This window comes from Aquila chrysaetos, chromosome 20 (genome assembly GCF_900496995.4).
Source record: "Aquila chrysaetos chrysaetos chromosome 20, bAquChr1.4, whole genome shotgun sequence".
NCBI lineage: Eukaryota > Metazoa > Chordata > Aves > Accipitriformes > Accipitridae > Aquila > Aquila chrysaetos.
In genome coordinates this window covers 5,869,542-5,885,237 of record NC_044023.1, presented here as the reverse complement: position 1 = coordinate 5,885,237, position 15,696 = coordinate 5,869,542, and the positions used below count along the sequence as shown (strand labels likewise).

The following is a 15,696-nucleotide window of genomic DNA, read 5'->3' as shown; positions in this document are numbered from 1 at the left end:
TTGGTGTTCCTCTAATGCATAGGCAGCAGCAATAGCAACCCTAGGTATTAGCGACAGCCGTCATTATCAGTACTGGAGTCAAGGGCAGATCATGAGACAGTGGCCACTGGAAATGTGTTGTTTCAGGTGTATAGGAAGGTGAGAGTCTAGTTTCCTGTTTGCACCCTCCCATCATATATTTTTCTAATCCTTAAGCTACCATATTCCTTCTCAGAGGGACCCACCCTCCTTGTCCTGAGTCAAGACCCGCACTGCACTCTTTCATTTACCAAACCCCATCTCCACCAGCTTTAGCTGTGCTTGTGGAGATGTTTGCCCTGTGACCTGGGGTAGTTCCTCCTTTGGTGATTCCAGTACCACAGCTTAGGAACCACTGGCATATGTGTTCATAAACATATTGAGATGATCTCTTTACCTCTCCACTTTGGGAGAGTACTTCTTTCGCTGCAACAGGTGGATCCAGCTGAGAGATGTTTCTCTGTGGGTTTTACACAGAGCCCTTGAGATAAGATTAATTTAGGAGGCTGGTCCATTGCTGGGAAATGCTAACCACTGAGTGCCAGAAATGCATCCCTTGTAAACTGCATTGTGTTAGTAATGAATTAAATGAATTGCTGACATATCAAAACAGTGCCGGTTTGGGTGAAGTATAATTTGTAAGTGGAAAAGACAGTGGTGAGTGAAAAAAATCTGCAAAATAAATCAAGTCACATTGCCCTTTCCTGATTTTCTGGGGCTGTTTTGTTCTTTAACAACAGCTTTATTACGTGTATACAGGTGAGCTGACTCCAGCACAGAACTGAAATAAAAACAGTAGATAGGCGCTAATGCTCTAATGCAATGGTCATAACAGCTTTTTGAGTTTCCCTGTGTTCAACCAATTTAAAGAAAATTGCAGTGAAGGCAACTTAAAATATCATCATAAAATACAGACAAGCAATTACATTTAGTAAAGCATGAAAGAATTACAGAAAATAAGGCAGAAAAGTCCATCTCTCTTGTCCCAGGGCAAGACTAGATCTTTCCAGATAATCCCTATCAGATCTCTGACTTCTTAACAGCCTCTGCTGCATAGTCGCAAGGGCAGTTTGAGTGAAGAACCATGCATTGCAAAGCAGGCTCCTCAAAAGAACACCTGCAGCTTCAAAATACCACAGGGTGAACATCTCAGGTGTTTTGTGGTAAGGTAAATCTTATTTACTCTTCATAAAGCTACTTGTGAGGTACTGTGCTTGGTAGATCCTTGTTTCCAAAGGTAGAGTAGTACAATATTCTTCCCTGTTTTCTTTTTTTGTCCTTTTAAGGTTACCTTTGATAATGTAGGCAACTAAGCCAGAGAACAGTGACGCTCTAATAACTTGTGAGGCTAAATGACATCCCAAAAGAACTTGAAGATTTGAACTGAAGCACTGGTAGGAAGCTAATGGATGACTGCAGGGCATACATACTGTAGGATGTACTTTGCATGTGAGTGAATGTGTACAGCATCCACAGAACATACCTGGGTGAACTATGTGTAGAGAGGACTGGATGCTTTATCTTCTGCTGTACTTAATGCTATACTTAGTGCAGGGAATTAAAATTCCAAAGGAAAGTCTTACCTCTTGGCATCCATGGTTTTGATAGTTTAGAGTCAGACTGCAGTGTCACTAAACATGGGTTTATTTCTCCACTTAGTTCTTTAGTAAAAAACTATTGACAACCAGACATATCAGGATGGTAGCAGATTTACTCCATTTAGAACAGTTCTCCATTTGCATAGTATAGGATGGCGCTGAAGAGCTTTTAAAAGAAATGTGATTGTGTAGTATGTTAATCTGAGATAATTCTTTAGTGGCTTTGTGCTGTTTCTGTACCTCAAATGTATCTATCATTGAAAACATAAAGTTTCAATTCTATTTGATGCTATATTATTGTGTGGATTGCCAGTGAGTGTAGTGTACCATTTGGAAACCATTTAAGGAAGCTAGAAGGTCATAAGGGAGCCCTTGGCTGTTCTCCCTGCTGGTAGGCTGCTCTCCATATCCAGGAGTAAACACCAGTTTGGCTTTCAAGAATTGTGGTTGAAGAGTTGTCCTGGGTTGTAGCAACACTTTCACTTTGCAAATGGGAAAAGCCCATTTACAAGTGCAGCAGTTTATTCCAGTATTTGGTCTATTTGTATATGTCTCCTCTTTTGCAGCCTAATTGCAGACCCAGCTTGTCAGAACTCATATGGACAAAGACCTGAGCAAGCTGGTCTAACCTGGAGGTTATCCCTGCTTTGAGCTAACTTGATGGACTAAATGAAACCCAGAGATCCCTTCCAACCTCAATTATATTATGACAGACATACTGAATTGCTCTGGTGCTGGTTGTAGCACTTGCTTCTTAGTGGCTGGTCATGTAGTGAGAAGCCTGAGAGCCTTTGTTTAGCTGCTGGCAACTGTCTTTAAGTCTGACTCTTCTCCATGGTAGTTTTCAGCAAATGGGTGGATTCTGTGATCTTTGCTATATTCTTCAGGATCTGTCTTTGGGAATTCTTGTGCAAAAAATGACAAGATAGGAGAAAGGGGGCTGGTGAAAGCAGAAGAGTCAAAGGCCCAGTAGAAGACAAGCCTTCAAAAGAACTTCATCCTTAATTCTACGTAATGGATTTCTGTTTGTTTGTTTGTTTGTTTTACTTCCCTTTGAAGTCTTGGGCGCTGTCAGATGTGGGTAAGGATTTGGCTGGATCATAGCATTGATCCTGTTTGGCAATCTTGGGGGGCAATTTTAAAGCTACCCTGATTTTTGTCGTTAGTTCTGAACACACCAGGTACCTGGACTTCTAAGATCAAACCACTAATTTGTCCAGTGAGATTCCAAACCCAGGGGTATTTTTCTACCTCTTTCTACTCTTCTCCAAGACAAGAAAATGCAGTTCTTCAAAGAAGAACTTTGAAGAATCATTTCATGGCCTGACCTAGGAATATTAGCAAGAGGTGTAGGCAAGTATCTTTTTGGATTGGGGCCAGAAGTGTTCCCACAGTGAGATTTGATGAAAAGCCCAGTTTCTTGGGCAGAAGGGTTGATGGGCCTGACTTCAGCCTGCTGGAGGTATCTTGTGCAGTTGGGGCTGGCCACTCAGAGGGGGTTTGTCTTTGGCTTTGCCCAGGATGGTTCAGTGAAAGTGCCAAGAGGGAGCAGTTTGACCAAACACTTAATCAAATGCTGACAGCAACAATTTCTTGTTGGGTGGTATGAGAGATCTGTGGTCCTAGAAGTTAAAAGCTTTTCAGTAAATGTAGTTGTTCATCTGACCCTTTTCCATTCTTATTTTTCTCTTCTGTGTTCCAGGTAGGAGGGTTCTGCCCCAAAAGAGAGACCCAGTAAGATATTTCTACTCCTTTCACTGATGATCTCTTCCCTTGCCTTTCCTTTTGTCCTTGCTGGAGTCCCCTAGGGGCTGTGGGGTCTTAATCCCCAGCTGCCAGCCTGCATCATGATCAGCACTATGCAGAATTCAGGCTCTTATGTTGTCCCTCTCCGCTATTTTCTAGCCATGACATTTTTCTTCCCTTTCTTTCACACCCATTTTGGGAGCACTTTTTTAAGGTCTGACTCTAAGCCCAGCATCCAGTCAAAGCAGCGGGAGGATGCTCTGCATGCCAAGGAGAGCAGAAATGTTCTCACTTGGTGGTGGGGGTGGAGGTGAGTGTTAGTCCCTGCTGTCACATTGACTCAGTGGCTGTTGTGCAACTGGAGTCCAAGAATCTGCATCCAGAGAAGATAAGTGCATGGTGGTTACGCAAATCAGCAGGTGCAGCCTCTCAGAGTGGAAGGATTTATGTGCTGCGTGGCGTTCAAGAAATCATTGAATAGTGTTTTAACAGACCCAGCACATCTGGGAGCAAAGGATTTCAGAGCTGGATTGGAAGTTGGTGGTATCTGCATGACTGTGACCTCGTTAAAGATAAATCTAAATAAAAAGAAGACTTTCCTGACTAATAGTGTAACATATAATTTACCCAAGGTTAAAAGACTTTTTGAGTTAAACTTGGGGAGTGTTTTATAGGAAAAAAAATTAGAATTAGGTATTCTTTAAGAACAGTGCATTATATGGCAAAGAACTGTGATTCTGCCCTCGGGAAAGAGACATCTTTGTAAAAGCTGATCATTGTTCAGTGGTGAAGACAGCATTAGGAACAAAAAAGTAAAAGCAGTGGGGAGGGGGAGGGAGAGTGGGGCGCAGTTAATATAAATTAGAAATGAAGTGCAGAAAACTGGAAATGAAAAGGAAAATGTAAAATTATCCTTGGCTGCTATCTTCAAGGACGATAAAGAATTTAAACATTCTGCTTGAAACAGAAAAAGAATTGTGTAAGGCCTCTTTGAAATGGAAATGGTGCAATTGTTAATGATGATGAAAATAAGTAGAAGCATTTAGTAAGTATTTCTGATCTGTGTTTGGATGACAGCAGAATAATACGCTAGAATCACAGAAGGATAATGAATTAATTTCTAAATTACTAGGCCTCAAGAAAAAGGTATTATAAAACACTGACTAGTAATAAGCATTTTAGAAAGTACATGTTCAGATAACTTGCAGGCAAGAGCCCCAGCAGAGGTGCTAAGAAGATAGGTGGTTTGCAGATGGCAATTTTTAATACTGGGGAAATCCAGGACACTGTATTTTTGGCTGGGGTTTCAATATGCCAAAAGGGAAACTGGATTAGTCAAGCAAAAAATCATGTGGGGAGTTTAGAGTGAAGGACTTCTTCCCGGGCTCCTTCTTTCTCTGTGGGTCTAGGGACAAGCCCTGGGGGAGATAATCCCTTTGTGTACCTGCTGGATTTAAGGCCTCTCCTGACTCTTACAGGACAGAATGACACTTCAGCTTCTTTAGGAATAGGTCGTTCAGAGCCATTGAATCAAAAAAAAAAAAAAAAGGGTCTGGGTCAAAAAAGGCCACAAAGTGCTGCTGGTTTGAGAGGGAAGTGAGCTGGCTGAGGTTCAAAGCCATCAAGCCACGAAAGCAATATCAATTTTGGATTAACTGTCAGTGGGAGGTAGTAGCATGCTGGTTATTCGTGGATATTCTGTCCACTGGTGAGTTAAGCTCCTGCTTACTTACAAATTAATTTCCTTTGCAAATGTTCTGAATGATGATGCAGATGCTGAAACAGTAATTCCTCTTTTGATGGGCTAGGAAGGGAGTGTGGAGTCTGTACAGCTTTGAGCCTCCCTGCTGAAGAAAAGGTATGTTCGTTGTTGAGCTTTTGTGCTTGCCATCATGCTGTCCAGCTGCAGGGCTCTGATGCTCTGTAGAGAGCATGCCTGTGAGCTGAGGGAACTTTTCGACCTTTGCACCTGCTCCAAAAAAGCATGTATAAGATTAACTACAGGAGGGTCTTTCTACGTGCTGGCTGTCTCCACTGGGGCACTAACAGGGGCTTGCCCACTACGGCCTGGATGAGATGTGGAAGGCCAGACTGCTCCTGCGTAACAAATTGGAGCAGAAAAGTGTGAGATGTTGCCCAAGGAAGCTCTTCAAGGATACAGGAAAGAAATGCCTGAGTGCCACGTACCAGCCAGTGCCTTTGAGCTCCTTGCTGCAAAAGCATGCAGTAAGGCAAAGCCTATTCCAAGGAACAGCATGCCTTTGAGGAGAAAAAGAAGGCAAGGCTAAGGGTGAAGCATGAAATTAGTTCACATGCTGATTCTGCTTTGAATTGTATGATAAAAGATATTTATTATCTATATGTCTGCACAGTCCCCCACCTTTCAGCTTTGCGTCACAGCTGCTCATTTACCCTCCATTACAGCTCTGCTGTCCTCTGCTTGAATGTGTTCACCACAGTGGCAGAGGTGGTAATTCCACTTCTATTTCCTTAATGTTGCCTTGATAGGAAGGTGACTTGGCTTTTCTTAAAATACTGGAGTGTGTTTCCCTGAATTGCATTCGACATGTATTTCTCAAATGTACTTACGTCTCCAGTGAGTGTTTTGTAATTTAAGAGTAAATGATTTCTTCGTGGTTTTCTTCTAGGAAATGCTAGTATCTGTGAATATCAGAGAGGCTTTTGTGTTGTTACATTAACTCAGAGGTTAGGGCAGTCAGTTTCTGCACTCTCACACTTTGCAATTTGTACCTGTTATTATTCATCACCATTCATTACGAATAAGATTCTCGGCCTAATCTTTTGTTCCTGCTGTCAAGCTGGTACCTTTAATAGTGATGTGAAAGCACTATTAATTATTAGATGAATGGAAGGAATGGAACTAGAAGTGGAATTAAAATTGAATTATTAATATTTATGGAAGCTTAATTATGCTACAATGTTTTGTAGACCTGCATTGAAAAAGATCTGCAGCATACAAGAAACACTTTCCCTGATACGGCTTTACATAATCAATTCTTAGTACCTGGAGCTTTGAGTGAGTGATTTTTAGATTCAGCTTCAGAGCCCAGTGCTGCTTTTCCACTGCAGGATGACGGCAGGGAGGCGAGCTACCTGGGCCCTTCCTTCTTTTCTGGCTTCCCTCAGGGTGAATCAAAGGCACAATGGCTGATTTTAAGTTTATGCAATTGTTGTCTGGTTCCCATATCTCTCCTTACTTTCTTACTTTCCCTGCTCTGTCCTCATGTTCTGCCTGCCACAATAGCAGGGGTTGGGAATGCAGTATATGAAACCAGTGCAGGGGAACTCTTAATCTTTCTACCTCATCTGCCTTGATCCAGTAGAGATCCCATGTTATGCAGGAAAAATTTGCCAAGAGAAGTCAGTAGCTTCTACATGTGGAAAGTAAATTCAATCCTAAAACTTCTTTGGCAAAAGCTGTTTGGAGGACATTTCTACGGGCATACTCTGTGCGTGACAGGCTGTTCCATCTGTTTGCAGAACAGTTGCAGACAGTGTGAGCAGAAGAGATGGGGAGGTACAGCTGACCTCTTCAAGGGTATTGCCAAAGCTAGAAAATACAGCTCTGAAATACATTTTAAAAGACCTTCCTCTGACTTAGCTCTGCATCAATGTCTTTGCATGTCCTAACTGGCACTGTGAAGCTTGTGGTGCTGATACTGTAGAAATACATAAAAATGAAGCTCCCTTTCATTCACTGTCAGCTGCAAGCTTTGGCAGTTTCTGAAGCATTTCCACACTTCTTAAACGTCTGACTATGTTTCTGCTTACAGGGTATTTTCTTTGTCTTATTCTTCTGGCAGTTTTTAGGTTAGAATGCGAAGAGGAGATTTTCCTAACAGTAATATGAAAACTGGTGACAGAAAAAAGATTTTTTAAATGTAATTTTCCTATTTAGCCCCCCAATAAAAATTAGATGATTAAGAAGAAAAGGACAGAAAATGGAGTCTTCTAGTTTGTCTTGTAAGACCTATTAGTGAATTTGAACGAGTGCGGTGCTGCAGGCTCCTGCCTTCTTTCCTCACTTTAAGTGCTGCTGCAGTATGATTGCTGCCTGTTTTATGCATTTTGCAGTTTGTACACTGGATTTGTCTTTCAGTCACTCCTTTCTATACCTGTGGCTGTTCACAGAAGTCACTGACAGAAACAGATTAGCATTATTGCAGAGGTACCTCAGACTGTCGTTTCCTTCATCCATTAAGTATGGGGGTCTGAGGACATTCTTATTATACGGCTAATTGCAGACCATAAGAGTCCTATCTGCTCAGTAATTCCTTGTACGTGGGCTGCGCACTCTGAAGAGTTTCATGCAATCCTTGGCCTGGGTCACTGTGAAGCCACATTTAATTTAAACAAGGGTACATTCAGCTGGCCAGAATGTGTGTTTGGAGTTTAAACTCATGGTGGTTTCCTCCTGCCTCCATGGGGCTGATTACCACACATTCCTTTCTTTTAATTTCAGCCCTCTGCAGTTCTAGGAAAAGGTCCTTGATTAACTACTGAGAAACCAGTCTATTTGCGGGTCTAATTTTGTTGCTTCAGTTACATTACTGTATGCTAAATATAGGAAGGCACCAAGCAAATCCCAGTTCCTGGACTGAACAGGGTGTTCAAGAGCACTGTTCAAATTTAAATGGTGTGGCTTGGGCCTCTGTTTAATTCTAGCTAATGAACCAATTTCTCACAGAGTGTAAATCAGCACATCTATAATGATTTATAGGCAAGTAGCTGGGTCATCACAGTTTCACACAGCTAAAAATGAGCCTAGTGCCCAACTCTTCGCTTCCTGTTTCTAATTGAAGGTAGCAGAGATAAATGGTGTGTCATGCTGGTGGAGTTTAGAAGTCCCGGAGGGACAGCAGAGTGCTTCGATCTCTTAGCTGGTGTCTGAGAACCTAGAAATCAGCAAGTGGAAAATGTTCAACAACCTGTAAACTGGTCTCGTGGTTTGCAGCTGACTCTACATTGCTTTTTGTGCTACTCCCTGGGTGGGTTTTTTTTTTATAGCCCTGAAATCCATGAAAGATAACAATGAAGTGGTCTTGTCTTCTAAACATGTGCATATGGCCTTGGCATTGCAGGGAACTTGAGAGTCCTGTGTAACCATGCAGATTTACATTTTCCTTCTGTCCAGCAGGTGGAAAAAAAACACCCAACAGACAGAAAACCACAGCATTTTAAGTGCATGGAACACTTGCAGTAGGTGAGAAACTGATTGCGCTGAAGACAGACGTCTTATCTGCTGAACAGCTACTGTATATCTCAGGGACCAGCTTCTCCTGCAACGCCTCCATGGCAGCATGCCATGGCCATGTCCTGGGGTGACCAGTTGTTAGTCTGAGCTGCTGTGTGGCCCATTCATTCCAGGGCCCGTTGGCCAAGACGCCTGACAAGGGAGCCAGTTTGCTGGGTGCTCAGTTGAGGCCTACCAACACAGATGTCACAGGCTTTCTTTTATTTTTCTACAGGGCCAGACTTGAGTCTGTATGAAAGTTGGTGCAAATTCTCATCCAGCTGCACTGCTGACTGACTACAAGCTTTGCAGCAGGATTTCTCCCTCTGTTCACAGCTCAGTGCTGCTGCCTTGTATTTCATGGGCAGCTTGTGGGGAACCATGAAACAAACTCAGTCTGATTCCTGTTTTCCTTTTTTGTGTGCCTCGAGGCTATTCCTCACATTCCTCACAGCTGGTGACTGCTCTATTTCCCTGAATCTCATTCAGAGTGCTGTACCTACAAGCCAGATACTTGTCATCTCTAAAAGATGTTTGTTTCCACAGAAGAATACCAATGAGGTTACTGTCTGCTCCCTTCACAGTCAGCCAGGCTGGGAGAAGTCCAAATATCCAATCATTCCTTGGAATTCGTATTGCATGAAGATAAAGCAGCCAAAAATAGTTTCCATGAGCTGGATGGTTCTATAGCTTTCTGTGTTTATCTAACAGGAAAATGTTAAGAGGTACAGTAGGTCATGCACTAAACTAAGCAAAATCATGAGGCATGTGGGAGCTCACGGAGATGAGCTTATCATTTATTTATTTGATCAACTGAACCTCTCTCTGCTTGAGAATTGCCTGCAGTTTTCTTGCATGGCTCTTAATGTTTATTTGATAAAAGGAAAAACCAACCCAGCTGTGCTGTGAGGAATTAGAGATGCTGAAAGAGGCTTTTGGGGAGCGGAGGAGGGAGAGAGGAGAGTTTGCACAGCTCTGCCAGAACCTTATTTTTTCCTGACTTCCAAGAACAGGGCTGTGTTCCATCCCCTGCTGCCCCCTCAGCTGGTGCTGGGAAGAGCAGCTGAGTTTAGCTCACTGTTCCTGGAAGTCACTGAGACATAGAGCATCCATCGAGAAACCAGCATTTTCTGTAGCAGGCTCTGCATGAATGGAAAAGATGAGCTGATCTTCATCTCTCTTGTTCACTAGCCTGGATTAACCCTCAATGCAGCAAGAGAGGCTACAGAGGCTACAAAAGGGGCTCTTATAGAAAGGGACAAAGGCTTTCCTCATTCTTTGGGGCCGTGTGTCTGGAAGCCAGTCTGAAATACAATGTCACATCATCAGCCAGTTGTATCCCTGATGTAGCTCAGGTTCCCTAGATTTATGCTAGGACTACCTTTTATTTTTTTTTCTTGCCTATCAGAATTGAAGCACAAGCAGCTGTTTGGTCAGGCAGACTGCTCCAGTGGCCGTGTCCTCCCTGGGCTCTGGGCTTCAGTAAGGAAAGTGCCTTCTGGAGTGCAAAGAACTTCTCAGCCACAGACTCCTCCAAAATTGTCCTGGTTAAGTTATACCTTGAGAGGATAATTACAGCATGGTGCTGTGTACTGATGCACAAAATGATAATGTGCTTTTAGGGCCATATAAAGACTATGCGTGCCGTAGGGTAAATTCCAGTCAGTTAAATGAAAGTACTTATGTGAGGGTCTGCATTTGTTTACGGATAGGGAGGAGGAGTTGTAGTTTATAACCTTGTAAGTTGGATTCTGTTTCTTGTTGCATGGTTGGGGCCAAGCACTGTTCTCCGGTGCCTCAGTTTCCCCTGTGTAGTATAGGATGTACTGATACTGTGGTTCAGCTGGGGTTCATGAAGGTTTATTAATGTCTGTGGGGTCCCCAGGCAGAGATAGCTCTGGAAACATGAACTATTACTGGATCACTGGAAATGCCCTGGCTCATTTGCTTCTTTCTTCAGGCTGACTCAAAGCTTGTTATTCCACAGCTGTGACTGTCACAGCCATAGCCCCAGTGCCAAATTTATCTGAGTCTGATGGCTGTGATGAATCTGATGAGATGCAGAAAACAGCTTAAGGTGACCACAACATAGCAGATGTAGGCATTTCTATTGCTATTTTCATGGATGCGTTCAGCCAAAGACAAGTAGTCCAAAGGTTTTTCTCTTTTAAATTTTTTGGCTTGCTTTATTCAGGGGAGAAAGAAAATCCCTTCCTTTCCCTCTGTGCCTAAAATTGACTTAGACTTCTTGCTTGACACAGGTCGTCAGGTTGATTTTGGTCAGCCTGGGGGCTTTACTTTCTCAATTGAGCTCTGATGAGCGCTGGCCCCTGATTCCACCTCTGCAGTGCATTAATCCAGGAAAGAAGAAAAACTCGCTGTGAACGCCAGCATAGGCATATGTCAAAGTACACATAAAGAAGGAGAGAATGAGAAGGGGTTGGGGTAACCTGGGATGTCAAATTCACTGTTTCTAAGCTGGCACTGGTAGTTGCACGTAATGAGATGACTTTTTGAGATTATTTTCGTGCCTGTGTAGGGTTCATGGGGTGTGAAGGAAGAAGGGCTGAAGCACTGGGATCTTACAAGTCTCTGCTTTGCCCCATCCTGTCCCCTAAAGGAATTTACTGCTGTTCAAGTTTCAGGCTTCATAGTCAGCAACCTGTGGTATTGTAAGGCAGAGAAGAGGCTGTGGTGTGTGAATCCTGTCTGAGAGTGTGGCCTCTTGGGAGGGAACTGAGTGAACAACCGTATCTCCTGCCCTCCCCTGCCACCGCCGTGGGAGCGCTGCGGTTTGGTTAGTTGCCTGGATAAACAGCAGTGGGGAGGTTTTTCTACTCGAGCACATATTCTGGGGAAGTGTAACGGCAGGTGCTGGAGGCTGCCCGCTGCCTCTGGTGTCTGCAGAGGTGCCGAAGGTGCTGTCACTAGCAGTTCCCTGCATGCATTGCTCAGCCCTTCTGTTGTGTGTGGTCTCGTTTTGGTTTGTGCAAATTCTTGCTATAGCGTGGGAAGTTGCCAGAGCAGTGATGTTCGTGCTGCTGCTGAGCCTGTGAAAGTTTCTTTGTTCAGCTGCCTCAGTTCTTGGAATTGATCTAGGCCAGGCAGGATCTTGAAAAACAGTAACTAGAAAAATAAACTCTTCCACCTGATGCTTTCCTATTAGCCCAGATTCAAAGGGAAAAACAGAGCTGCTGCAAAAGAGTGCAGGCATCCTGTGTGGTGAGGAGTTGTCAGCAGCTGAGTCAGACTCACAAAATATCATTTAAACAAAAATCCGTGAGTACCTGCTCAGCTGGACACATCTTCATCCCTGTACTCTGCCCACAGGGTGGGTGGGTGTTTTGCAGGGGGCTGAATAACTAACACACACTTATAAAGCGTGATACCAGTAGTTTCGCTCCTTGCAGTGTGGCCTTACAGATACCGCCCACAGGAACAAAATACAGTTGTCCCATTTCTGAGTAACAGGCTGATCACAGTGAAATAAGGAATTACAGTATAGGGTCTCACTGAACCCATGGTAACAATCACAAATTTCCAACGAATTGGTTTTCCGGCAGCCTTGAATTTTCATGGGTGAGGACCAAGAATTTTCTTTGATTTTGGTTTTATGGTAAAAATTTTACTTTTTTGTTACCAGAAGTTGTAGGGTTGGTTGCCTGCTCCTCTGCACGCAGTTCCTATAGACAGCTCTTCTTCCCAGGCTTGCTAGCCCTGGGACGTTAGGTCATATGAGCTGTGACATTTGTCCTAGAAGTATCAGGCTTGAAACTTAAAGTACTCATTATTATTTCCATTACAGAACCATTCAGCATTTTGCAGTCTGGGATGCAGTTAATGTTACAGGCATATACTGTCCAGCAGCCAACACCCAGAAAGCTTGCATTCGATACCAGTGAGGCAAAAAAAGGGAGAAAAGGGACCCAGAACCCAAGGATGCACAGTGGTTTGTCTCAGGATAGGTGACAGGTCAGGGCAGAAATGGAAATAGGCTTTAGGTCTTCTGCATCTCAGCCAGCATCTTCGCTGCCCCTCAGCTGGGGGTAAAACTGATGGTTTGATCACTTCTGGCTCCTGACTCAAGCATAAATAGCATAACAAATTTGCAGTTGAAAGACTGTATGGTATTTTTTTAGTGCCATATTGTGCACAGTTAGGACTCTGAAACAGTGCTTGAAATACAGTTTAGATCTACTTCAGATGGACAGAGCGTCTATGCAGCTGCAGCCCCAGAGCGTACCTGTGTGTTGGAGCGTGGAGCTCTCCTGGGAAGCACAAAACAGTCCCTTCTGAAAATGATACTTCTTGAGAGTGAATTTTCTGTATAACCAGGCCTGGATTTCCCTAACTCGTGCTGCGTTCGTGATTGTTTAGTGGATTTTGACACTGGTGAGTTGGGACAGGATGGGGCCTTTTCTGACTCTGGACAAGTTTTTGTGAAAGCCCATGCATAGCAGCAGCATGTGCTCAGGTGTGCGCGCGTGCCAGCCGTGTCTGCGCTGGGACAGCGAGCGCTTCCTTCTCTCTTCATTCATATTCTGTAGTTTGTTTGCAAAAGCTATTTTGTAGGCATGGTTTTGTCTCTGGGCAGCAGAGGGTTGGAGTTTGGAAGTTCAGCTGGCATCAAGCTCCCCAAGGTGCCTGGGAGTTTCACTTGTACAGCAGAAATTTCCAGAAGCCTACTCATGTCCTGAGACACTTTTGCACCAGGTGCTGTACTGACACAGGCAAAGGGCTGAGCTTGCGAGTGCTAACGCTGCTTGTGCCTGCATTCGTGGTGAGGAAACGAGGACAATCCTGTATGGCTGAAAAAGGGTGATTTTTGTATCTTGTTCCACCCCCCTGCTTTTTAGGGCTTTGGTTGTTTTTCAGGAATGGCCCTTACAGATGAGCAGAGACCCAGAAATGAAAACTCTGGCTCTGGTGTGTACTGAGAACTCAAAATGGATGGTGGCCTCTTCCCTCAGTGTAACGTTTCTTTGCTCTCTCAATCCCAGGAGCATTTTGGTTTTGCTATACCTTCCTCATCACTCCTAAGTGACTCTCCCTACAAAATTTTCTCCATCCTCTCTGCCCTCCCCACTTCCCTTGCTTGGCCTACACTCTTGGCTTCTTTCCTCCAGGTATCTCATGTACCTCTTTCCGCGACTGTCCCCTCACCAGTCCTGACCACACAGACTGTCTCTTCCCCTCCTATTGCCACCACATTTGTCCTTCTTTCTCAAATTCTCTCCTTCTTAAATCCTCCCCTCTGCTTTATAGCTGGTTCCTCTGTGACTTTCAAGTACTTATGTCCCTACAGTCTCTGTGAAAGAAGAACAAATAGACTAAACAAGAGGTTTGCCAGGTCTTTGCTGTGCTCTTGATAAATTCAGTGCTTCTGTAGCTCCTCGTTCTTCTGACAGTGCAGGCAAGGAGCCCAGCATCCCCCCTCCCACGCAATGAGCTCACAGGGAGCTGTCACAGTTTATTCTAAGAAATCAGCTAATGTACAGTACTCAGCAGAGGCACCCCTCCCCTGGGAGGATCAGCAGAATTAGGATGTGCAGCAAGTTATCTTGGGGATTACACAATCTTATCACCTCCTCCAGGGTCCCAGGGAGCAGCGAGCACCAAGCACTGTGTGCTCTTGAGTCGCACTTCCCCCTGTGACGTGGTACAGGTTTCCTGACTCATTTCCTCCCAGAACTTCTGTTCCCTTAGGTCTCTGCACCAACATCACAAGCAAAAAACAATGTCACAGAGACAGGAAAGTCAAGGCAGCCATGGCCTCCACGCCATGGTAGCACCCCGTGCTCCTTGTCTGTTCTGACTTTGGGTGGGAAGCCAGTGGTGCTCAGCAGGCAGTGCACAAAAGAGCCACTCACTGCTCAGTGCTGGGGAGGCCATAAGGGTTTTATTTGGCTTGCTGAGACAGCTAGGACCTAGCTGAACATTTTCAGTTATGAGGCTGGTTTGTATTTTTTAACTTGGAAACACCCCATCATATATCTACAAATTAAATGCACACAAGTGATCACCCTTCTGTGATAGGCGGCTTGTTCCTGTATCATCTGAGTCTGGAATGGAGAGAAGGGGTAGGAGTTGAGAGTGGGCAGAGCTGCTGTGGTACAAATCCTGTCCTGGGAGCCAGCTGGTTGCTAAAAGCAGATCTTGTAGGCAATGATGGTGGGCTTGCCTTGCTGCTGGCTCTTTCAGAGCTGACACCAGCCTAAGCTATCTCCAGTATCAGGGGGATGCTCGGTAGTTGTTAGTGCTCTGCATACTTACTGTTTTTCTTCAAGCTTCTGGCTCTGGATTCATAATTCTCTCTCGTGATTAAATAGTCTATGATTTTCTTTTCTTTCTTTTTTTTTTTTTTTTTTTTTTTTTAAAAAGAAGATTCTCAGCCCTTGTAGTGACAGGGAGAACTTGGCAAATATGACTCTCTAAAGGGTCAACAGTCTGAAGGCCAATTATCAGCCACATGCAACCGTTCCATCCTGACACCCCTACTACTAGCATTTCGGTCTATTGATTTCTTGAGACCTGACTCCTGGGTTCACAGCTCTTGGAATAAGGCTCGTGTTGCTCACTCACCTGCTTTGGTGGAGTGGGAGGGGAGTGCTGAGTTACTGGAATAGCTGTCTCTTCAATACCTGGAAATATTCTGTCTCTGCATCACAGCCTAGTTTTAGAGAGCACCATGTGACATAAATTAAGTTCAAGTTGCTAGTATCCCCAGGGCTCAATTTTGTCAAGCCTTTATATTAGAGAAAGGATCTGTATGAGACCTAAAAGGTCCTGCTTATCTCCACAGTGACCTGACTGGCAGTGTGCGTTTCCAGGACACATTGATAGAAAGTCAGAGCCCGGTTTGGTGTAGCGCTCCCATGCAGAGCTCTAGATCAGACTGTAGCAGCTGGCGGACTTCCTGACATCTGCCCCTGATACCACCCATGTGCGCTTTTAAGTCGGTATTATAAAGTCATCCTACTGACCTGCCAGCTTGTGTCTCCCTGCTGTTAGAGAACAAGCGAAAATGAACAGGCCTTTCCATTTTGTTTAGTATGACTCCTCTGAAAACACTAGGAGCTT

General features: G+C 44.2%; 2 protein-coding genes across 2 annotated transcripts in view; both read left to right on the top strand.

Moving 5' to 3' along the window:
- Positions 1-15,696, top strand: part of HEMK1 (HemK methyltransferase family member 1) — a 111,276-nt gene that overhangs the window by 58,149 nt on the left and 37,431 nt on the right. The window lies entirely within an intron of this gene.
- Positions 4,968-15,696, top strand: part of MAPKAPK3 (MAPK activated protein kinase 3) — a 108,137-nt gene continuing 97,408 nt past the window's right edge. The window contains exons 1-2 of the mRNA XM_041118737.1: positions 4,968-5,070; positions 5,171-5,220. The gene's annotated coding sequence lies outside the window, so the exon portion shown is untranslated. The remainder of the gene's footprint in view (positions 5,071-5,170; positions 5,221-15,696) is intronic.